General features: G+C 38.0%; 1 protein-coding gene and 1 long non-coding RNA gene across 3 annotated transcripts in view; both read left to right on the forward strand.

The window, feature by feature from the left end:
* The window catches only part of LOC132657417 (uncharacterized), a 36,395-nt gene extending 17,782 nt beyond the window's left edge, over positions 1 to 18,613 (forward strand). Inside the window, exons 1-2 of the long non-coding RNA XR_009595564.1 lie at positions 1 to 10,820; positions 11,498 to 18,613. The exon at positions 1 to 10,820 is cut by the window's left edge and continues 17,782 nt beyond it. This is a non-coding gene — a long non-coding RNA (uncharacterized LOC132657417). The remainder of the gene's footprint in view (positions 10,821 to 11,497) is intronic.
* The window catches only part of STAG1 (STAG1 cohesin complex component), a 469,514-nt gene that overhangs the window by 221,817 nt on the left and 224,293 nt on the right, over positions 1 to 23,404 (forward strand). The gene's annotated exons all lie outside the window — the stretch shown is intronic.

Here is a 23,404-nt window from a genome sequence, read left to right on the forward strand (position 1 = left end):
CTGAGCGACTTCACCTTCACCTCTGTTAGGTCCATACCGTTTCTGTCTTTTATTGAGCCCATCTTTGTATGAAATGTTCCCTTGATATCTCTAATTTTCTTGAAGAGATCTCTAGTTTTTCCCATTCTATTTTCCTCTATTTCTTTGCACTGATCACTGAGGAAGGTGTTCTTATCTCTCTTTGCCATTCTTTGGAACTCTGCATTCAAATGGGTATATCTTTCCTTTTCTCCTTTGCTTTTCACTTCTCTTGTTTTCACAGCTATTTGTAAGGCCTCCTCAGACAGCCATTTTGCTTTTTTGCATTTCTTCTTGGGAATGATCTTGCTCCCTGTCTCTCCTGTACAATGTCACAAACCTCTGTCCATAGTTCATCAGGCTGTCTGTCTGTCAGATCTAGTCCATTAAATCTGTTTCTCACTTCCACTGTATAATCATAAGGGATTTGATTTAGGTCATACCTGAATGGTCTAGTGTTTATCCCTACTTTCTTCTACTTAAGTCTGAATTTGGCACTAAGGAGTTTATGATCTGAGCCACAGTCAGCTCCTGGTCTTCTTTTGCTGACTGTATAGAGCTTTTCCATCTTTGGCTGCAAAGAATACAATCCATCTGATTTCCGTGTTGAGCATTGTTGATGTCCATGTGTAGAGTCTTCTGTGCTTCCTCTTTTTATGTGTTTTGTCTCCACCTACCCCCTCCCTTAAGCCTACCCTATGCAAATTGGGATAGCCAGGAAGGAGTTGAGTTTGGTTCATCTAAGGTTTTCATTCTCATGCTTGGATTGTCTTTTTTTCCGTTTTCACAGGCTTTTTTCCTTTCTTTGTCTTGTAGCCACCACCATTTTGGACTCCTTTTTCCTATTCTGAGTACCTAATGTTCCCCCCTCAAGAGATAGGAGGGCCAATTCTTTGGGAATAGGAGCATCGAGGTCTGTCTGGCAACTTCCTGCTGAGTTGGTACAGCAAGGGGTGTTGGGCCTCCTCCCAACCCTACTGGTCTCAAGCCTCAGGGTCCTTATGGCAGGGCCCGTCTAAGGGTGAGTGGTAGATAGTTTCCTAGCTACAGGTAGTTATATATATCCTTATTGAACTAGCAGTTCGCTTTGTAGCTTGTTGACCTTAGAAGAGAGAAAATGACTTTAAGAATTTACCTTGATTTGTGGAACTGTTTCCAGGTTCCTATGCAATTCTATTCTTTGTACCATCAAATTTTACTTCCATCACCAGACATATATACAACTGAGCATCGTTTCTGCTTTGGCCCAGCCACTTCATTCTTTTGGTGGCTGTTAGTAGTTGCCCTCCACTCTTCCCCAGTAACTTATTGGACACCTTCAGACCCGTGGGACTCATCCTTTGGTGTCATATATTGTTGTTTTTTAATGCATTTCTTGAAGTTCTCACAGCAGGTGACCTGTTTGTCTTCAGTGGCTTTAAACAGCGTGGCTCATGGCTTAAAGTTACTTGCAAGTCCCTTTGCCATGAAGGAAGTGATCTGTGAAGGGGAAGTATACTGCTAGGTTAACCTTAATCTAGAGGTTAAATTCTTTGAGCCCCCACTTCATGAACGACTTATTTCCCCTGATGTTTCACTTTAGAATCCTGAGTTCATGCATTTTAGGTTCAGCAAGTGTTATGAGAGAAAGGTGATTTTGGTGTTTCTTCCTTATTTTGGATTTCTACTTTTAGTTATTTATCATAGTAATACTTCTTTACAACTTTATAATGTTTCAGATGCTTTTCTAATATTTTGCATATTTTTGGTAGCATTTCAAAGATTTCTATTACTAATATTGTTTAAAATAGCACATAATCAGGATTTGTATGTATCAATTAAAAGTAACTTCTTCCCTTGAAGAATGATAAGTGTCCAAGTGTCCAAACAACAATATATGACACCAAAAGATGAGTCCCATGGGTCTCAAGGTATCCAGTATGTTACTAGGGAACAGTGGAGGGCAACTACTAATAGCCATCAAAAGAATGAAGTGGTTGGCCCAAAGCAGAAAGCCTCAGGTGTATATATACATATAACTAAAATTTTTTAAATTTTCACAGTTTGAACATATTTTATATATTCATCTTTTATTTTGTTGTAAATTAATTTCTACTTTTATGTACTTTAGAATCTCTTGGGACTAATTATAAGTCTAAACTCATTGTTATTCTCATGTTTTTGAAAGAGCTTTTGAATATAGACTTATACAGGCTATTGTATTGGATAGAGTGCTCTTGAAATCACAGATAATTCTGAGAGGTTTATTGTTGATGAGAAACTGTTGGATGTGAAGAGAACATGATGAATATTATTAAAATATGGATAGAATTGAACCTGAAATATTTTGTTATATATTTGCCTTTCTTTTCATTGGCTTCCTGGATATGAGATATCAAATTTTTATACCTTTAATTAGCTTTTAAAATATTGAAGAAATCACCCAAATGTATTCAACTGATTAAAATATATATATATAAATAAAGATGCAAAAGGAGTTAAATCAAGAAATATCTTTTCAGTAAATGGTGCTAGAGCAAGTGGATGTTTATATGTAAAAAGTGAATTTTAACACAGAGCTTACTCCTTTATGCTAAAATTAACTCAAAATCGATCCTGTAAAGTACAAAACTGTAAACTTGTAAAAGCAAACATAGAAGAATGTCTCCATGAACTTTGGTTAAGTGATGAGGTTTTTAGATACAACCATGAAGAATGAGATCCCTGGAATGAAAAATTTGGCAAGTTGGATTACATTAAAAGAATTTTTTCATCCCGTAGAAGATCATGGTTAGAAAAGCAAAAAGCAAGTCACAGGGCTTCCCTGGTGGTCTGTGGTAAAGAATCTGCTCACCAGTGCAAGGAACATTCCTTCAATCCCTGATCTAGGAATATCCCACATGCCATTACAGCTATTGTGCCAGTGATTAGAGCCCACAAGTCACAACTACTGGGCCCACATCCCTAGAGCCTGTACAGGTTCCATAAAAACAGAATCCACCACAATGGGATGCTCATCCACCACAAAAAAGAGAAGTCAGCACAGCAATGAAGACCCAGCACAGTGAAAAATAAAATAAATAGATTTAAAAAAAATTTTTAAAGAAGTGTCACGGAGTTAGAGGAAATATTTGCAAAACACATATATGATAAATCATTTGTATCCAAATATACAAATATCCCTTAAAAATCAATAATAGCAAATTAAACAGTTTTGTTAAAAGTGGGTAAAAGATCTTAACAGACGTCTCACCAAATAAAATACACAGATGATAGCTGAGCATGAGAAAAGGCATTCAACGTCCTTTGTCATTCAGTTCAGTTCAGTTCAGTCGCTCAGTCATGTCTGACTCTTTGCGACCCCATGAATCGCAGCACACCAGGCCTCCCTGTCCATCACCAGCTCCCAGAGTTCACTCAAACTTACATCTGTCGAGTCAGTGACGCCATCTACCCATCTCATCCTCTGTCCCCTTCTCCTCCTGCCCCCAGTCCCTCCCAGCATCAGAGTCTTTGCCAGTGAGTCAGCTCTTCGCATGAGGTGGCCAAAGTACTGGAGTTTCAGCTTTAGCATCATTCCTTCCAAAGAAATCCCAGGGCTGATCTCCTTCAGAATGGACTGGTTGGATCTCCTTGCAGTCCAAGGGACTCTCAAGAGTCTTCTCCAACACCACAGTTGAAAAGCATCAATTCTTTGGTGCTCAGCTTTTTCACAGTCCAACTCTCACATCCATACATGACTCCTGGAAAAACCATAACCTTGACTAGATGGACCTTAGTTGGCAAAGTAATGTCTCTGCTTTTGAATATGCTATCTAGGTTGGTCATAACTTTCCTTCCAAGGAGTCGCTCAATCATGTCCGACTCTTTGTGACCCCATGGACAGTAGCGTGCACCAGGCTCCTCCATCCATGGGATTTTCTAGGCAAGAGTACTGGAGTGGGTTGCCATTTCCAAGGAGTAAGCGTCTTTTAATTTTATGGCTGCGATCACCATCTGCAGTGATTTTGGAGCACCCCAAAATCAAGTCGACACCATTTCCACATTTTCTCCATCTCTTTCCCATGAATTGATGGGACCAGGTGCCACCATCTTTGTTTTCTGAATGTTGAGCTTTAAGCCAACTTTTTCACTCTCCTCTTTCACTTTCATCAAGAGGCTCTTAAGTTCTTCGTCACTTTCTGCAATAAGGGTGGTGTCATCTGCATATGTGAGGTGATTGATATTTCTCCCGGCAGTCTTGATTCCAGCTTGTGTTTCTTCCAGCCTAGCGTTTCTCATGATGTACCCTGCATATAAGTTAAATAAGCAGGGTGACAATATACGGCCTTGACATACTCCTTTTGATGTTTGGAACCAGTCTGTTGTTCCATGTCCAGTTCTGACTGTTGCTTCCTGACCTGCATATTGATTTCTCAAGAGGCAGGTTAGGTCGTCTGGTATTCCCATCTCTTTCAGAATTTTCCACAGTATATAAGCCATTAGAAAGTCTAAATTCAAGAAAAGCCTATAAAACCAATTATTGCCAAGAACGTGAAGAAAAAGAATTTAGTACTGGTGGGGATACAAAATGACGTAGTCATTTTGGACGACAGCTAAGCGTTTCTCATGAAACCAAGCACAGCCTTACTATAAATCCAGCAATCATGCTCTAAGGTGTTACCTAGCTGATTTGAAACTTAATGTTATAAATACGTGAATGTATCAAATCTGAGTCTGTGTGTCCTGCTTTGGCAGCTGGGTTCTTTACCAGCTAAGCCACTAGGGAAGCCCTTCATAATAATTATAATTGCTAAAACTGGAAACAACCAAGATGTCTTTCAGAAGATGAAATGGATAAACTGCAGTGCAACCAAAGAATGAATCCTTCCTGATGAGACAGAAATGAGTTCCCATGACATGCAAAACCAGAGAAATCTTAATGGGTATTATTGAGTGGAAGAGATCAGTTTGAAAAGCCTTCATAATGCGTTCATTAAGTTTATGTGACATTCTGGAAAAGACGAACTGTAAAGATGATAAACATATCAGCATCAGGTTTCGGGTAAGAATTACGGTTGAATAGGGGATGAAACTATTCTGTATGATAATGTAATGGTGGCTATGTGGCCATTCTGCATTTTTCAAAGCCCCTAGAACTTTATAGCACAAAGAATAAAAATCAGTGCATGACAGTTGAAAAAAATACCTATCAGGTAATCCCAGGATGAATGCAGACTATGACAAAAGGATAAAGGATCTAACTGTATTTAAAAAAAAAAATACATGAAATAAACTTACTGCAGGGTATTTCATATATTTAAAAAAAAACTTTTTGTTTGGCTTCCCAGTTGGCTCAGTAGTAAAGAATCGGTGTTGCCGGAGACCTGGGTTTGTTCCCTGTGTTGGAAAAGTATCTTGGAGAAGAGAATGGCAACCCACTCCATTATTTTTTCCTGGAGAATTCCTTGGACAGAGGAACCTGGCAGGCTACAGTCCCTGGGGTTGCAGAGTCAGAAATGACTGACTAATACTTTCACTTTCACTTTCAGCTTCACTGAATGGATGTGGGAAAACTGTTTTTAATAACTCAAGATGTGAGTAAACGCTCATAACTAATGACAAAAGGAACTCTATGTGATAAACAAGGAGTATCTACTATATAGCACAGAGAACTATATTTAATATATTGCAATAAAATATAACAGAAAAGAATCAAAGTAGAATGTAGGCATTTCAGTAACTGAAATCACTTTGAAGTACACCCAAAAGTAACACAGTATCATAAATCAGTTCATTTCAGTTCAGCTCAGTCACTCAGTTGTGTCCGACTCTTTGTGACCCCATAAACCATAGCACGCCAGGCCTCCCTGTCCATCACCAACTGTCAGAGTTCACTCAAACCCACGTCCATTGTGTCAGTGAAACCATCCATCCATCTCATCCTCTGTTGTCCCCTTCTTCTTCTGCCCTCAATCTTTCCCAGCATCAGGGTCTTTTCAAATGAGTCAGCTCTTCGCATCAGATGGCCAAAGTATTGGAGTTTCAGCTTCAACATCAGACCTTCCAGTGAACACCCAGGGCTGATCGCCTTTAGGATGGACTGGTTGGATCTCCTTGCAGTCCAAGGGACTCTCAAGAGTCTTCTCTAACACCACAGTTCAAAAACACCAATTCTTCTCTGCTCAGCTTTTTTATAGTCCAACTCTCACATCCATACATGACCACATGAAAAACCATAGCCTTGACTAGATGGACCTTTTTTGGCAAAGTAATGTCTCTGCTTTTGAATATGCTGTCTAGGCTGGTCATAACTTTCTTTCCAAAGAGTAAGCGTCTTTTAATTTCATGGCTGCAGTGATTTCATCTGCATTGATTTTGGAGCCCCCAAATATAAAGTCAGCTACTGTTTTCCCATCTGTTTGCCATGAAGTGATGGGATGATGCCATGATCTTAGTTTTCTGAATGTTGAGCTTTAAGCCAACTTTTTTACTTTCCTCTTTCACTTTCATCAAGATGCTCTTTAGTTCTTCACTTTCTGCATAAATCAACTATAATTCAGTGTTTTTAAAGAAAGGAACTGTATATAAGTACTGTACTTTACATAGCAAGTTGTTTTCCATGGGAGTGTCAGTTACCAGTTCTGAGGTATGCTTGGGTTGGAAAATTAAGTAAATATATGATTAACGTTGGGAACCAGATATTTTGCTGTTGAAGGAAGAGATTATAGATAATTGAGGTGAAGACATTAGAATAATCCATTTGGTAATTCTGTTGGAGTTATAGTATAATTTATATAGCATAATATATATATGTTATTACATATGAAAATATTTATTGGCATGTTTGTATGGTGGTGATGGTTTAGTCACTAAGCTGTATTTGACTTTTGTGACCCTGTGGACTGAACTTCCCTGATGGCTCAGTCGGTAAAGAATCTGCCTGCAATGCTGGAGACACAGGATATGCAGGTTCGATCCCTGAGTCGGGAAGATCCCTTGGAGAAGGAAATGGCAGCCCACTCCAATATTCTTGCCTGGAAAACCCCATGGACAGAGGAGCCTGGCGGACTAATTCCAAAGGGTCAAAAAGAGCCAGATACGACTAAGCATGAAGGCAGGGACTGTTGCCCACCAGGCTCCTATGTCCATGGGATTTCCTAGGCAAGAATGCTGGAGTGGGTTGCCTTTTCCTTCTGCAGGGGGTCTTCCAGAACCCAGGTCTCTTGTGCTGCAGGCAGTTTCCTGCACTGCAGGCAGATTCTATAGGTACTGAGCCACTAGGGAAGCCCCACATAAGTGTTTCCTTGTTATTTCAGCTGAGAGGGCTTAGAGAAAATGACATTCTATTAATAGTGAGCAAGTAGCAATGGACACACCTAGAGCAAATCTTGGTTCTTAATTCTATTCTCTAATAAAAAAGCTAAGTAGAAATCCTAAGTGTTCTCATCATAAGGAGAAGTTTTTTCTTTTTATTGTAACTGTATGAGATGATAGCTGTTTCAAATCCTGAAAGATGATGCTGTGAAAGTGCTACACTCAATATGTCAGCAAATTTGGAAAACTAAGCAGTGGCCACAGGACTGGAAAAGGTCAGTTTTCATTCCAATTCCAAAGAAAGGCAATGCCAAAGAATGCTCAAACTACCGCACAATTGCACTCATCTCACATGCTGGTAAAGTAATGCTCAAAATTCTCCAAGCCAAGCTTCAGCAGTATGTGAACCGTGAACTCCCTGATGTTCAAGCTGGTTTTAGGAAAGGCACAGGAACCAGAGATCAAATTGACAACATCTGCTGATCATGGAAAAAGCAAGAGAGTTCCAGAAAAACATCTATTTCTGCTTTATTGAGTATGGCAAAGCCTTTGACTGTGTGGATCACAATAAAGTGTGGAAAATTCTGAAGGAGATGGAAATACCAGACCACCTAACCTGCCTCTTGAGAAATCTGTATGCAGGCCGGGAAGCAACAGTGAGAACTGGACATGGAACAACAGACTGGTTCCAAATAGGAAAAGGAGTATGTCAAGGCTGTATATTGTCACCCTGCTTATTTAACTTCTATGCAGAGTATATCATGAGAAACGCTGGACTGGAAGAAGCACAAGCTGAAATCAAGATTGCTGGGAGAAATATCAATAACCTCAGATATGCAGATGACACCACCCTTATGGCAGAAAGTGAAGAGGAGCTAAAAGCCTCTTGATGAAAGTGAAAGAGGAGAGCGAAAAAGTTGGACTAAAGCTCAACATTCAGAAAACGAAGATCATGGCATCTGGTCCCATCACTTCATGAGAAATAGATGGGGAAAGAGTGGAAACAGTGTCAGACTTTATTTTTTTGGCCTCCAAAATCACTGCAGATAGTGACTGCAGCCATGAAATTAAAAGACGCTTACTCCTTGGAAGAAAAGTTATGGCCAACCTAGATAGTATATTCAAAAGCAGAGACATTACTTTGCCAACAAAGGTCCGTCTAGTCAAGGCTATGGTTTTTCCTGTGGTCATGTATGGATGTGAGAGTTGGACTGTGAAGAAGGCTGAGCACTGAAGAATTGATGCTTTTGAAGTGTGGTGTTGGAGAAGACTCTTGAGAGTCCCTTGGACTGCAAGGAGATCCATCCAGTCCATTCTGAAGGAGATCAGCCCTGGGATTTCTTTGGAAGGAATGATGCTAAGGCTGAAACTCCAGTACTTTAGCCACCTCATGCGAAGAGTTGACTCTCATTGGAAAAGACTCTGATGCTGGGAGGGATTGGGGGCAGGAGGAGAAGGGGACGACCGAGAATGAGATGGCTGGATGGCATCAGGGACTCGATGGACATGAGTCTGAGTGAACTCCAGCAGATGATGATGGACAGGGAGGCCTGGTGTGCTGTGATTCATGGGGTCGCAAAGAGTCGGACACGACTGAGCCACTGAACTGAACTATATGAGATGATAGATGTTAACTAAACCTCTTGTAATCATTTCATTGTGTATCTATGTCAAACCATCATGCTATATGTGTTAAATGTACATGCCATGAGGTATGTTAATTATTTCTCAATAAAATAATGTTAGTCAGAAAATAGTCATGTTATAAATATTGGCTTGTTGTTTCAGATATGCCATACTAACATCACATTCTAACAGTAGGAGAAACTGGTTGTGGTGTATATGACAGCCTGCGTATTGTTTTCATAACTTTTCTGTCAGCCTAAACTATTCTGAAATAAAATGTATATTTTAAGAAAATACTGGGGAATTCACTTTAAGAAAAACTTCTTGAGACTCTTATTGAAACTAGTTAGTTTTTTTTCTCTTTGATCACATACCTAAGGTTGATAAAATAGGAAAAAGACCTTTTAGACAAAGATAATTTGAAAAAGTTTTAATGGTCCATAAGAATTTTATAAGAGGGATTTTACAAAACTGTTCTTGAGAGTATTTAGGCCCTTCTATGAATAAAGCTTTGAAACACAGTTTAAAGAAACAGGACTTGGTTATTTATATGAAGTTTGATAAGAAGCTGCCATATAATCCTATATAATCTCAAATACTTAAATCTTAAATTATAGTATGTAGCTGGAATGAAATACGTAGCATTTTCTCTAAGTTGGATAATTGGCAAATAAAAATTTTCACTATTTATGGATTAGTCTAATGTGCAGATTTCCTAGTGCTTTTTCCTTTGCCATTTAGAGATGACAGGGGTTCTCTTTAAACAATACTGTTTCACTCATGGCTCGATTTATTAGGATGGGAAAGAGTTCAGCCTTTTCTTCTCTCCATTTTAAAGTCCAGTCTTTGCTGTTCTACATTATGAAGGGTGAATTTTCTTTAGAGATATTCTTTACTGTCACAGTTTTATTTCTCTGTTTATTTTTCTAAGAAGAAAAATCTTTAGTATTTTTTCTGCAATGGATAATTTTTACTTTTTTTGATTTCTCAAATTCCTGTAATAATATCCTGAAAAGTTTGGATCTTTCTCTACAGAAGTACATAGAGCCAAATTTTCATATAGTTTCAAAAGGTTCATAGATACTTAGGAATCCATGTGCTATGGATCAAGAAAGCCTGTCTGTCTTGAATTACGTTAGCAATATTAGTAATAGAGCCTCAGGTAGCAGACAGGCATTTTAAAAATGTTTATTTTCCTCGCTTTTCTTTAATTCTTGTCTGTATGAACAGCACTAGCAGTGAAAATGAAGTTATTATAATATTGTTGAAGGTTTGGTGAAAATAGTTTGAAATATTATAGCTCTGGGATATTGCTTTGCTTTGGCCCTGTGCTATACTAGCATGGCTCAAACAAGCTCCAAAATTTCAAATTGTAATATTTTAGTAAAATTATTTGTTCTTGATATGGATGAAATATATTGTATTCAGTTTTGAAAGACTTGGTACTCATCATATCTTATGCCGATGTGTGATTTTTCTTTTTGAGCATTTATTTTGATGTTTCCTTTACCTTCTCTATTTACAGAGGAAGACGTATATTAACTTTTTTTTATATAACAAAGAATGTTACAAAGTACAGGCTGCCATCTAGAGACAGAGTGTCACTGGAGACATCACAACAAGTTTTATTTTTATGCAGTTTTGAAAGGTTTATGTTTCTGAAACTACATACTTATTTATAATAACTTGTGAGTTAACTTTTTCCATATTTTCATATATTACTTAGACCAAATACATCCTAAGATTTTCATAATTAAGCTTGAAATGCTTATTAAAACGGAAGTAAAGTGTCTCTCTCTACCTTTTCCCCACTCCCTCCGCTTAAATCTTGAGAAAGACTTTTACCTAGGGTCACTGGAATCCTAGGTGTCTGTTACATTCTACATTTTTGGTACGCAGATGTTCCTTTAGTGACTCCTCCGTGGCCTCAGGGAGAAGGCAATGGCACCCCACTCCAGTACTGTTGACTGGAAAATTCCATGGATGGAGGAGCCTGGTGGACTGCATACCATGGGGTCGCTAAGAGTTGGACACGACTGAGTGACTTCACTTTCACTTTTCACTTTCATGCACTGGAGAAGGAAATGGCAACCCACTCCAGTACTCTTGCCTGGAGAATCCCAGGGACGGGGAAGCCTGGTGGGCTGCAATCTATGGGGTCGCACAGAGTCGGACACGACTGAAGTGACTTAGCAGCAGCAGCAGCAGCAGTAGCCTCAGCTTTATTTCCCCTTTTGACTCAAATTTTCTCTACTAAATTTAACCATGTTTATGTTCAGTGTTTCTCATTTTGTTTAATTATTTTTGTCTGCGAATAGGCTTTGTTTCTGTGAACAGGCTTTCTCTAGGTGTGCGGAGTGGGGGCCACTTTTGGTTTGCAGTGTGTGGGCTTCTTCTTACAGTGTCTTCTCTTACTGTGGAGCACAGGCTTCAGTAGTTCTCCAGCCCTTGAGTGTGTGCTCAGTAGTTGCAGTACATGGGCTTAGTTGCCCTGAGACAGTGGAATCGTCCTGGACCAGGGATGGAACCTGTGTCCCCTGCATTGGCAGGCAGATTCTTAACCACTGGACTACCACAGTTCTTTCTCCATTTTATTTTGATTCATAATCTGCTGCATATTAGATAAAATAAAATGAGACAAAAAATAAAAGACAACCAAACCATCCTGTTACATACTTGGCTTCTCTGGTCCCTCATCAGATTAGATTTTATTTATTTAGACTCTGTTATCCACTCTGCAAAAAAAAAAAAAAAAACAGTCTTAAAAGTTTTTAAATACACAGACCAGTTACTTAGAAAACATTTACTGGTTGGAAGGCTCTCTGTTAAGTGCTCCCAGGCAATGTTAGTGTCCTACACCCATGAAATCCCTACTCCCAGGTTACTTTTGAGTGAGCTGTAATGGTACTATGTCATAAAAGCTACAAATATTTTGTTATTTTTAGACAGATTGTTTTTCATTCTTCATTTCTACCTGCTTCTGTATCTTGTTGGAATGATACAGAGAAGGCTAATGTTCCTGTCTGTCTGGTATCATAAAATAGTGCAGGGATAAAATTGAAAAGATTGAAGAAGATAAGTTGAGATGTACTTTAAGCCATGAATCCATACATATAAGAATAAGATAGTTTGCTGGTTCCTGCTTGACTTCTCTAAGAATGAATTCTTTATGGCCATAGCTTTTCCCTGTGACAGGTTCTCGGCTTTTGGGGCACAGATGTTTACTGCTGTTATATTTGATCAGCTCCACTCTGGATGTGGAAGCTAAAGGTCTGGGTGATGGGAAAGTTGCTGGGATGACTTTCCACGATTCTGGAATAATAGAGGTGACTGATCTCTTTCTCCAAAGAGCATTAACCTGGCAACATGCACAAGTAGGAATCTGGAGTCCAGTAGAAGTCAGGTAAGAAATTAGAGCTCTTAGCTTGCCTCTGAAATTGCAGAATAATCTATCCAAAATGAATGCTTAAAGTAAGAGAGTATACTAACTGAACATCTTATATCTTGCAAGTACTGTGCTAAGTATTTTATGTTTATTGTCTCTTATAGTTCCCGTCCTTAGTTTAACAATTTTTTAAAGTTTGTTTAGTAGTCACAGGTTTTTGTTGAAATCTTTAGGGTTTTCTCTATGCATAAGATTATGTCATTTGCAAACAGTGATAGTGCTGCTGCTGCTACTGCTGCTTTTCAGATTGGATGCCTTTTGTTTGTGTGTTTATTTTTGATTAATTGTTCTGACTAGGATTTTCAGTACTATATTAAGTAAAAATGACAATAGTGAGCCTTGTTGTCTTGTTCCTGATCTTAGAGAAAAGGCTTCAGCTGTGCACAATGAAGTATAATGGTAGCTGTAGGCTTGTCATGCATTTGTGCATGCTAAGTTGCTTCAGTCGTGTCCAACTATGTGCGACCCTGTAGACTGTAGCCTGCCAGGCTCCTCTTTCCCTGGGGATTCTCTAGGCAAAGATACTGGAGTGGGTTGCCGTGCCCTACCCCAGAGGATCTTACCCACCCAGGGATGGAACGTGCCTCTCTTATATCTCCTGTATTGGCAGGCAGATTCTTTACCCCTAGTGCCACCTGGGAAGCCCATAGGCTTGTCATACCTGGCCTATTCTGTGTTGCACTAAGTTCCTCTATAACTGCTAAGTTGGGAATGATTATCATTTATGGATGTTTAATTTTGTATATATTTGTTTATTCATTCATTTACTTAGCTGTGCCAGGTCTTAATTGCAGCATGCAGGATCTTTGATTTTCCTTGTTGTTTGATGATTTTTACATCTGTGTTCATTAGGGATATTGGCCTGCAATTTTCTCTTTGTGGCATCTTTGTCTGATTTTAGTATGAGGATAATGCTGGTCTTATAAAATGTGTTTGAAAGAGTTCCCTTCCCCTTGCCCCCAATTCTGATGTTTGGAAGAGTGTCAGAAGGTTTGGCATTAATACTTTTTTGAATAGTTGATAGAATTCACCAATGAAGTACAAGGTTTTGGATTTTGTTTGTTGGGAAAGCTTTGATTACTTGTAACTCTTTAGTAATCTATTCAGATTTTCTATTTTGTCTTGTTTGACTATTTAGATAGGTTGTTTCTAGGTATTTATCCATTTCTTCTAGGTTGTCCAGTTTGTTGGCATATCTTTGGTTATAGTAGTTTCTTATGATCCTTGGTGTTTCTGTAAGATCAGATAGAACACCTCTTTCATTTCTTTTTTTAAGTTAGAGTCCTCTGTCTTTTTTTCCCCTTTTGGTGAGTCTAGCCAAAACACTTCTCAGTGTCATTTTTCAAAGATTCACCTCTTCATTTCGTTAATCTTGCTTACTCTCCTTTTAGTCTGTGTTTCATTACTGCCTCAATCTTTATTATTTCCTTCCACCTGCTAACTTTTGGGTTCATTTCTTTCTACTCTTTCTAATTCATTTAGGTATAAAGTTAGATTGTTTTCTTGTTTCTTGAGGTAAGCATTTATCTCAGTAAACTTCCCACCTAAAACTGCTTTTGCTGTATCTCATAAAATTTGACATATTGCATATCTATTTTCACTTGCCTCAAGGTATTTTTTAAGAATTTCTTTGACATTATTTATTTAATACCATATGTGGTTTAATCTCTGCATATTGTAAATTTTCCAGTTTTCTACATGTAACTAATTTCTACTTTATACCATTGTGGTCACAAAGTATGCTTAATATGATTTCAATCCTCTTAAGTTTTCTTGTAATTTTTATTTTACGTTAGAGCATAGTTGTTAACAATGTTGTATTAGTTTCAGGTATACTGCAAAGTGATTAGGTTATATATATTGTTCATGTGTCTATACTTTCTCATTAAATGTATGTGTTAGCTGCTCAATCATGTCTGACTCTGCGACTCCATGTAGCCCAGCAGGCTCTTCTGTCCATGGCATTTTCCAGGCAAGAATACTGCAGTGGGCTGCCATTTCCTTCTCGAAGGGATATTCGTGATCCAGGGATTGAACCCAGGTCTCCCGCATTGCAGGCAGATTTTTATTGTCTGAACTCCCAGGGAAGCCCATACTTTTTCAAGTTCTTTCCCATGAGCAGTGTTCCCTGTGCTATGCAGTAGGTCTTTGTTAACTATGTTTTAAATATAGTGGTGTGTACATGTCAGTCCCAAACTCCCATTCTGTCCTTCTCCCACCCTTCTCTGCTGGGAACCAGAAGGTCATTCTCTTAAGTCTGTGAGTCTGTTTCTGTTTTTTAGATAAGTTCATTTGTATCCTATTTTTTTAGACTCAACATACAATATTATTTGATATTTGTCTTTCTCTGTCTGACTTCGCTTATCTGATAATCTCCACATCTGTCCATGTTGTGGCAAATGGTACTATTTCATTCTTTATAATGACTGAATAATTTGTGTTTTGGTACCACATCTTCTTTATCTCTTCATCTGTCAATGGGCATTTAGGTTGTTTTATGTCTTGGCTATTGTTAACAACACTACTATGAATGTTGGCATGCCAGTATCCTTTCAGACCATGTTTTTCTCCAGATACATGCCCAGGATTGGAATTTCTGGATCATATGGTAGGTCTTAAGGAACCAGGTCTTAAGGTAGGTCTTAAGGATCATATGGTAGTCTAGTTTCTTAAGGAACCTCCATACAGTTCTGCATAGTGGCTGTACCAATTTACCTTCCCACCAACACCGTGGGAGGGTTCCCTTTTTTCCACACACTCTCCAACATTCACTGTAGGTTTTTGAGGATGGCAGTTCTCACTGGTATGAGGTGATTTCTCACTGTAGTTTTCATTTGCATTTTTCTAACAAGTAGAAATGTTGAGCGTTGCTTCATGTGCCTGTTGGTGATCTGTCTTTTTTGGAGAAAGAATTGCCAGTTTGGGTCTTCTGCCTATTTTTTGATTGGGTTCCTTGGTCTTTTTTTTTTTTTTAATACTGAGCCACATGAACTGTTTTGTGAATTTTAGAGACTAACCCATTGTTAGTTGAATCCTGTGCAAATATTTTCTCCCATTCTGTGGCTTGACTTTCTGTTCTGTATGGTTTCCTTTGCTGAACAAAAGCTTTTGAGTTTAATTAGGTCCCATTTGTTTGTTTGTTTTCCATTTCTCTAGGAAATGGGTTGGAAAAGATACTGCTGTGATTTATGTCAAAGAGTATTCTGCCTATGTTTTCCTCTAGTAGTTTTATACTATTTGGTCTTACATTTAGATCTCTAATCTGTTTTGATTTTGTGTATGGTATTAGAGAACATTGTAATTTTATTCTTTTACATGTAGCTTTACAATTTTCCCAGCTCTGCTTATTGAAGAGACTGTCTTCTCTCCACTGTGTGTTCTTATCTGCTTTGTCATAGATTATGTGACCATAGGTGCATGAGTTTAGCCTTTCTATCCTGTTCCATTGATTTATATTTGTATTTTTGTGCCCATACCATACTGTTTTGATATTGACTTTAGCTTTATACTATAGCCTTGAGGTAGGGAGCCTGATTCCTCCAGGTCCGTTTTTGTTTTTTAAGATTGATTTGACTTCAGGATCTTTTGTGTCTTCATGCAAATTTAAGATTTTGTTGTTGTTGTTATATTAATAGTTCTGTGAAAAATGCCATTGGTAATTTGATAGGAATTGCATCAAATATCTAGATTGGCTTCGGTCATTTGGACAATATTGAGTCTTCCAGTCCAAGAACATTGTAAATCTTTCCCTTGTGTTTCTGTCGTTTTTAATTTCTGTCTTCAGTGTCTTATAGTTTTCTGTGTACAGATCTTTTGTTTCCTTAAGGGAGTTTTTCCTAGATATTTTATTCTTTTGGATGTGATGATAAATGGTATTATTTATTTAAAATTTTTTGAAATCAAATTTTATTCCTTTATTGAAAATCATATTTATTTTGGTCTGTGCTTGGTGTTCGTTGCAATGTGTGGGTTTTCTCTAGTTGCAATGAGTGGAGGCTATTCTTACAGTGTACAGCCTTCCCTTTGTGGTGGCTTCTTGTTGGAGAGCATTGGTTCTAGGTGCATAGGCTTCTGGGGCTGCAGTGCAAAGGTTCAGTAGTTGTGGCACACAGGCCCTAGAGTGGACGGGCTTCAGTGGTTGCTGTGCATGGGTTTCAGTAATTGCTGTGCACGGTCATAGTAGTTGTACCTTGCAGAATCAAGAGCCTAGACTCAGTAGTTGTGGTGCACGAACTTAGTTGCCCCTCAGCACGTGGGGTCTTCCTGGACCAGAGATCGAACCCATGTTCCCTGCATTGGCCCATAGACTCCCAACCGCTGGACCACCAGAGTAGTCTGGGATTGTTTCTTTATCTTTTGTTGTTAGCATATGGAAATGCAACGAATTTCTGTGCATTTATTTTATGCTACAGCTTTACCAAATTCATTGATGAACTCTAGTAGATTTTTGGTAGCATCTTTAGAATTTTCTATGTATAGTAAGTATCATTTCATTTGCAAACTTTTTTTAAATTTGTTTACTCATCTATTTATTTTTGGCTGCATTGGATCTTCACTGCATCCCGCAGGCTTTCTGTAGTTGGGATGAGCAGGTACTCTTCCACTTGTGATGCACGGGCTTTTCATTGTGGTGCCTTCTCTAGTTGGGGCACACAGGCTCTAGAACATGCAGGCTTCAGTAGTCGTGCTACTTGGGCCCAGGACTTGTGGCACATGGGCTTAGTTGTCCCATGGCACGGGTTGTCCTTAAACCAGAGATCAAACCCTTGTCCCCTGCCTTGGCAGGTGAATTCTTAACCACTGGACCACCAGGGAAGTTCAGACAGTTAGAGTTTTAAGTCTTCTTTTCCAATCTGGATTCTGTTTATTTATTTTTTTCTTCTCTGATTGCCCTGGCTAGGACTGCCAAAACTATCCTGAATTAAAATCGAGAGAGTGGACATCCGTTTGCATTTCTGATCTTATATGAAATGCTCTTAGATTTTCGCCATTGAGTATGACGTTAGCTGTTGGTTTATCATAGAAGGGCTTTATTATATTGATATATGATCCCTCTGTGCCCATTTTATAGAGAGGTTTTTTTTTTTAAATTATAAATGGGTGTTGAAGTTTGTCACAAGCTTTTTTTGAATCTTTTGAGATAATCATGTGCTTTTTATTCAGTTTGTTGATATGGTGTATCCCATTGATTTGTGGAGATACTGGAAAATCTTTGCATTCCTAAGGTAAATTCCAGTTGATGGTTACTGTATGATCCTTTTAATGTGGCATTTGTTGGATTTGGATTGCTAGCATTTTGTTGATGATTTTTGTGTCTACACTCATCACTGATACTGGCCTGTGGTTTTCTTTTTTTGTGTGTGTGATATCTTTGTAATGTTTGGTATCAGGGTGATCATGGCCTCATAGAATGGTTTCGGCGTATTCCTTCCTCTGCAGTTTTTTTTAAAGAATCATTTCAGAAGGATAGGTGTTAACTGTTCTCTAAGTGTTTGATAAACTTTTCTTGTGAAGCTTCATGTCTTGGACTTTGATTTCTTGGGAATTTTTAAAATTACAGTTTCAATTTCAGTGCTTGTGATTGCTTAGTTCATATTTTCTATTTCTTCCTGATTCAGTCTTGGGAGACAGTTATATATGTTTTTAGAATTTGCCCATTTCTGTTATTTTGTCCATTTTATTGGCATATAGTTGCTCGTAGTAGTCTCTTATAATCCTTTGTATTTCTGCAGTGTATATTGTAGCTTCTACTTTTACATTTGCAATTTTATTGGATCCCTCTTTTTTTTGATGAGTTTGCTAAAGTTTTATCGATTTTTTTAAAAAAATCTTTTTAGGAAGCAGCTTTTAGTTTTATTGATATTTTCTATTGTTTTCATTTGTTTCATTTATTCTGCTCTGATCTTTATGATTTCTTTCCTTCTACTAACAAGTTTTTTTCTTTTTTCCTTTCTCTAGTTGCTTTAGGTGTAACATTAAGATGTTTATTTGTGGTTTTTCTTATTTCTTGTGGTAAGTTTGTTTCCCCTCTTGGAAAAGCTTTTATGGTACCCTATAGGTTTTAGATATTTGTGTTTTCATTATCATTATCTCTAGATATTTTAAAATTTCTTCTTTGATTTTTTGCAGCTTCATGATTTCTATGCTGTGCTCAGTTGCTCAGTCATGTCCAATTCTTTCTGACCCCATGAATGGAAATCCAATAGGCTACTCTGCCCAGGATATTTTCCAGGCAAGAATACTAGAGTGGTTTGCCATTTCTTACTTCAGGGAATCTTCCTGACGTCGGGATTGAACCCATGTCTCTTGTGTCTCCTTCATTGGCAGGCGGATTCTTTATCACTAGTGCCACCTAGGATCCATATCCATGTTTAGTAGCATATTTTGCCTCCACATGTTTGTGTTTTTTATAGTTTTTCGTTATCCTTGATTTCTAATCTCATGAGCATTGTGGTCAGAAAAGATACTGGATATGATTTCAGTTTTCTTAAATTTACCAAGGTAGGTTTGTTTTGTGGCCCAGAATGTGATCAGTCCTAGAAAATATTCCATGAGCACTTGAAAGGAATGTCTTTCTGTGGCTTTTGTATGGTATGCTTCATAAATATCAGTGAAGACAATCTGGTCTAACGTGTCATTTAAGGCCTGTGTTTCTTTATTGGTCTTCTGTCTGGATGATCTGTGCATTGATCAAAGTGAGGTCTTAACCCACTGTTATTGAGGTAATGCCAGTTTTTCCTTTTATGGCTCTTAATATTTGTATTATATGTTGGCATGTTCCTATGCTGGGTGCATATGTATTTGTAGTTGTAACGTATTCTTCTTTAACCTATCCCTTGATCATCACGTAGTGTTCGTCTCTTGTAATAGTCTTTATTTTAAATTGTACTGTCTGATAGGAGTGTTGCTATTCCAGCTTTCTTTTGATTTCCATTTGCATGAAATACTTTTTTTCCATCCCTCACTTTCAGACTATATATGTCCCTAGATTTGAAGTGTGTCTTTTGCAGACAGTATATGTACAAGTTTTGATTTTGTATCTATTCATCCAGTCTATGTCTTTTGGTTGAAGCACTTAATCCATTTACATTTAAGGTAGTTATCTCAGTGTATATTAGTATTGCCATTTTGTTGATTGTTTTGGATTTGTTTTTGTAGGTCTTTTTTCCTTCCCTTCCTGTTTTCCTATTTTGTTCTCTTCTTTTCTGATTTGGTGGTTTACTTCAGTGTTGTATTTGGATTTCTATGTGTGTGTGTGTTTATCTATTATAGAGTTTCTATTTGTGGTTATTGTGATGGTTTGTTTTAGGTTGTTCTTATGTGTAGCATTTTTAAATTTTTTATTTAATTTTTCATAGCATTCTTTCTGTTTTATGTTTTGATTTTTTTTGACCATGAGACGTGTATGATCTTAGCTCCTTGTTTGGAGATCCAACATGCATCCCATGCATTGGAAGGCAGAGTCCTAATTTCTGGACTTCTGGGGGAAGACCCAAAGGATGGAGTGGGGGATATTTTAGTTTTGGCCCTGCTGCTCAACATGTGGGGATCCTAGCTCCATGACCAGGGATCAAATCTGTGTACCCTTATTTGGGATCCACAGGGAAGTTTTGATATAGCAGTCTATAACAAGAATATTCTAAGTTGCTGCCTTTTAAATTAAGTTGCCTTTCTGATATTCTGCATTTGTTGCTCTCCTCTTCTCACAGTTGCTGGTTTTGATATCCTAAGTGTATGCAGATGAATTCCTACCTTTATTTCATAGTTGGCTTTACCAGTGAATTTTTCCATTCATACTAGTGGTCTTGTTTCTAGTAGCGGTCTTTTATTTTTCACTAAGGAAAGTTCCCATAGCTTTTGTTGCAAAGGTGGTTTCAAGATACTGAATTCTCTTAGTTTTTGGTCGTCTCTAAAGGTTTTTATTTTTATTTTTTGTTGAATCTGATTGAGAGCCTTGCAGGACAGGAAATTCTTGGTTGTAGGTTTTACCCATTCATCACTTGAAATATATCATTCCACTCCCTTTTTGCCTGCAGAGTTTCTGCTGAGAAATCAGCTGATACCCTTACAGGAGGGATATCACGTATATGTTACTTCTTGCTTTTCTTATTTTTTTAAAAAATATTTTTTCTGTCTTTAATTTTTGTCTGTTTGATGACTGTGTCTCAGTGTATTCCTTTTTGGGTTTAACCTGCCTGGAACTTGCTGCACTTCCTGAACTCAGATGACTGTTTCTGTTCCCATGTTAAGGAAGTTTTCTTCTGTCTCTTCAAATATTCTCTTAGGTCCTCATTCTCTCTTCATCTGGGACTCCTGTAATGCAAATTAGTGCATTTAATGTTGTCACAGAGCTTCTGAGGCTGTTTTCATTGTTTTTTTAAATTTATTCTGTTCTGCAGATGTGATTTCCACCATTCTTTTCTTGCAGCTTATTTATCTGTTCTTCTGACTCAGTTATTCTGCTATTGATTTCTTCTGTTGTCTTTTTTATTTCAGTTATAGTATTGTTCCTCTCTTTTTGTTCTGTAGTTTTATTAGGTCTTTGTTAAACATTTCTTGCATTTTCTTAATCTTTGCCTCCGTCTCCCCCCCTCCCCCCCCCCCCCGAAATCTTGCATCTTCTTCACTCTCTTTACTCTGTATTCTTTCTCCGGTAGATTGCCTATTTGGACTTCACTTCATTACTTTTCTGAGGTTTTGTCATGTTCTTCATTGGCAGTATATTCCTCTACCACCTCATTTTGTCTAATTTTCTTTGATTACAGTTTCTGTTTCACAGGCTACAAAGTTGTAGTTTCTTTCCCCTTCTTTTTTCTGCCTTTCTGCTGGATGAGGCTGTCTGACAGGCTTGTGCAGGTTTCTTTGTGGGAGAGTTTATTCCTGCTCTCACTGGAATGGAGCTGGGTCTTGTTCTTCTAATGGACAGCACTGTGCTCAGGAAGACCTAAGCAGCCTGTCTTTTGCTGGATGCGGCTCTGATGGTTGTATGGCCGGAGGCCTTCCAGCACTGGAGCCTACAGGCTGTTGGGTTAGGTTAGGTCTTGGGGAGGAAATGATGGTTTCCAGGAGGGCTCATATGAGTGAATATTCGCCAAAACTGCCACTGTGTTTATCCCTGCAGTCAGCAACAGCCACCCTCCCCCCACCACCCCCACCATGCCACCTCTGCAGAAGACCATCCAGTTCTAAAAGGTAGGTCCAGCCCAGACTCTTATGTGGTCACTGGTATTTTTTTCCTATTTGCTGTTGTATGCATAAATATTTTCAGGTGTTGTTTTTTTGTTGGATGATCCCTTTATCATTATTTTACACATTAATTTTTTTTTATTATATTGTCTCCTTATTATATTGTCTACTTAATTGTCTTCTAATAAGTCTGTTTTGTGTGATGTGTAAATGTCTATCCCAGCTTTATTTTAGTTTTTATTTACATGGTATAGTGTTCCTGTACATTTACTTCGGTCTTTGTGTCTTTACCTGTAGTGTGTCTTTGTTGGCAGCCCATAGAAGGAACTTGGTTTTTATTTACTCAACTACTCCATGTCTTTTGGTTGGAGAATTTAGTCCACTTACATTGAAAGTAGTTGCTGATAGATTTTTGCTTATTGCCTTTTTCTTGTTTCCTAGCTGCTCTTGTAGTTACTCTCTGTTTCTTCTTTCTTCTCTGCATCTCCTTTGTAGTTTGATAACTTTATCTAGTGGTAGGTGTATATTTCTTTATTTTCTATGTATTTATAATATAGGTTTTTGCTTTGGATTACCATGAGATTTATAATAGCATTTTAAGTTGATGATAACTTACATTTCGTCTAATTTTAAGGCTCAACATGACTACTCTGTTCCCACACTCCATGTTTTATATTTTTGATGTTATATTTAACATTTTGAAAAACTTATGTATTTCTTAATCATTTACATGCAAGTCATTAATCCAGTACTTTCCTGTATATTTGCTTTTCAGTTAGATTTACTATTGCATATGTGTTCTGATAACTAAGTAGTGCTGTTTCCTTTCATCTTAAAGATGTCCGTTAAACATTTCTTGTAGACTGGTTTAATGGTATAGATTCCTTTAGCTTTTGCTTGCCTGGACAACTCCCTCAACTTCAATTCTGAATGAGAACTCTTCCAGGTGGAGTTTGCTTGGTTAGAAGTTTCTTTTCTTTTTTTTTCTACCACTTTGAATATATCATGCATTCCTTTCTGGCCTGTAGAGTTTTTACTGAAAAGTGTGTTCAAAGTCTCATGGGAGGTCTTTGTGTATAGCCAGTTGCTTTTCTCCTGTTGTTTTTAGCATTATCCTTTTATCTTTTTTTCATTTTATAATGTGCCTTCCTTTGAGCCATTTTCAATTCATCTTATTTGGTATTCTCTGGGCTTCTAGAACTTGAATGTCTGATTTTTGCTCCTTTCTTGCCTTCTTCTCCTGGGAGACATAAAATGTGAATGTTAGCATATGTGGTACCATCCCATAATCAAGATTGCTGGGTGAAATATCAGTAACCTCAGATATGCAGCTGACACCATCCTTATGGCAGAAAGTGAAGAAGAACTAAGAGCCTCTTGATGAAAGTGAAAGGGGAGAGTGAAAAAGTTGGCTTAAAGCTCAGCATTCAGAAAACTAAGATCATGGCATCCGGTCCCATCACTTCATGGGAAATAGGTGGGGAAACAGTGGCTAACTTTATTTTTCTGGGCTCTAGAATCACTGCAGATCGTGATTGCAGCCATGAAATTAAAAGACGCTTACTCTTTGGAAGGAAAGTTATGACCAACCTAGACAGCATATTAAAAAGCAGAGACATTACTTTGCCGACTAAGGTCCATCTAGTAAATGCTATGGTTTTTCCAGTAGTCATCTATGGATGTGAGAGTTGGACTATATAAAGAAAGCTAATCCCTAAAGAATTGATGCTTTGAACTGTGGTGTTGGAGAAGACACTTGAGAGTCCCTTGGACTGCAAGCAGAACCAACTAGTCCATCCTAAAGGAGATCAGTCCTGGGTGTTCATTGGAAAGACTGATGTTGAAGCTGAAACT

This window comes from Ovis aries, chromosome 1 (genome assembly GCF_016772045.2).
Source record: "Ovis aries strain OAR_USU_Benz2616 breed Rambouillet chromosome 1, ARS-UI_Ramb_v3.0, whole genome shotgun sequence".
In the NCBI taxonomy this organism is placed as follows: domain Eukaryota; kingdom Metazoa; phylum Chordata; class Mammalia; order Artiodactyla; family Bovidae; genus Ovis; species Ovis aries.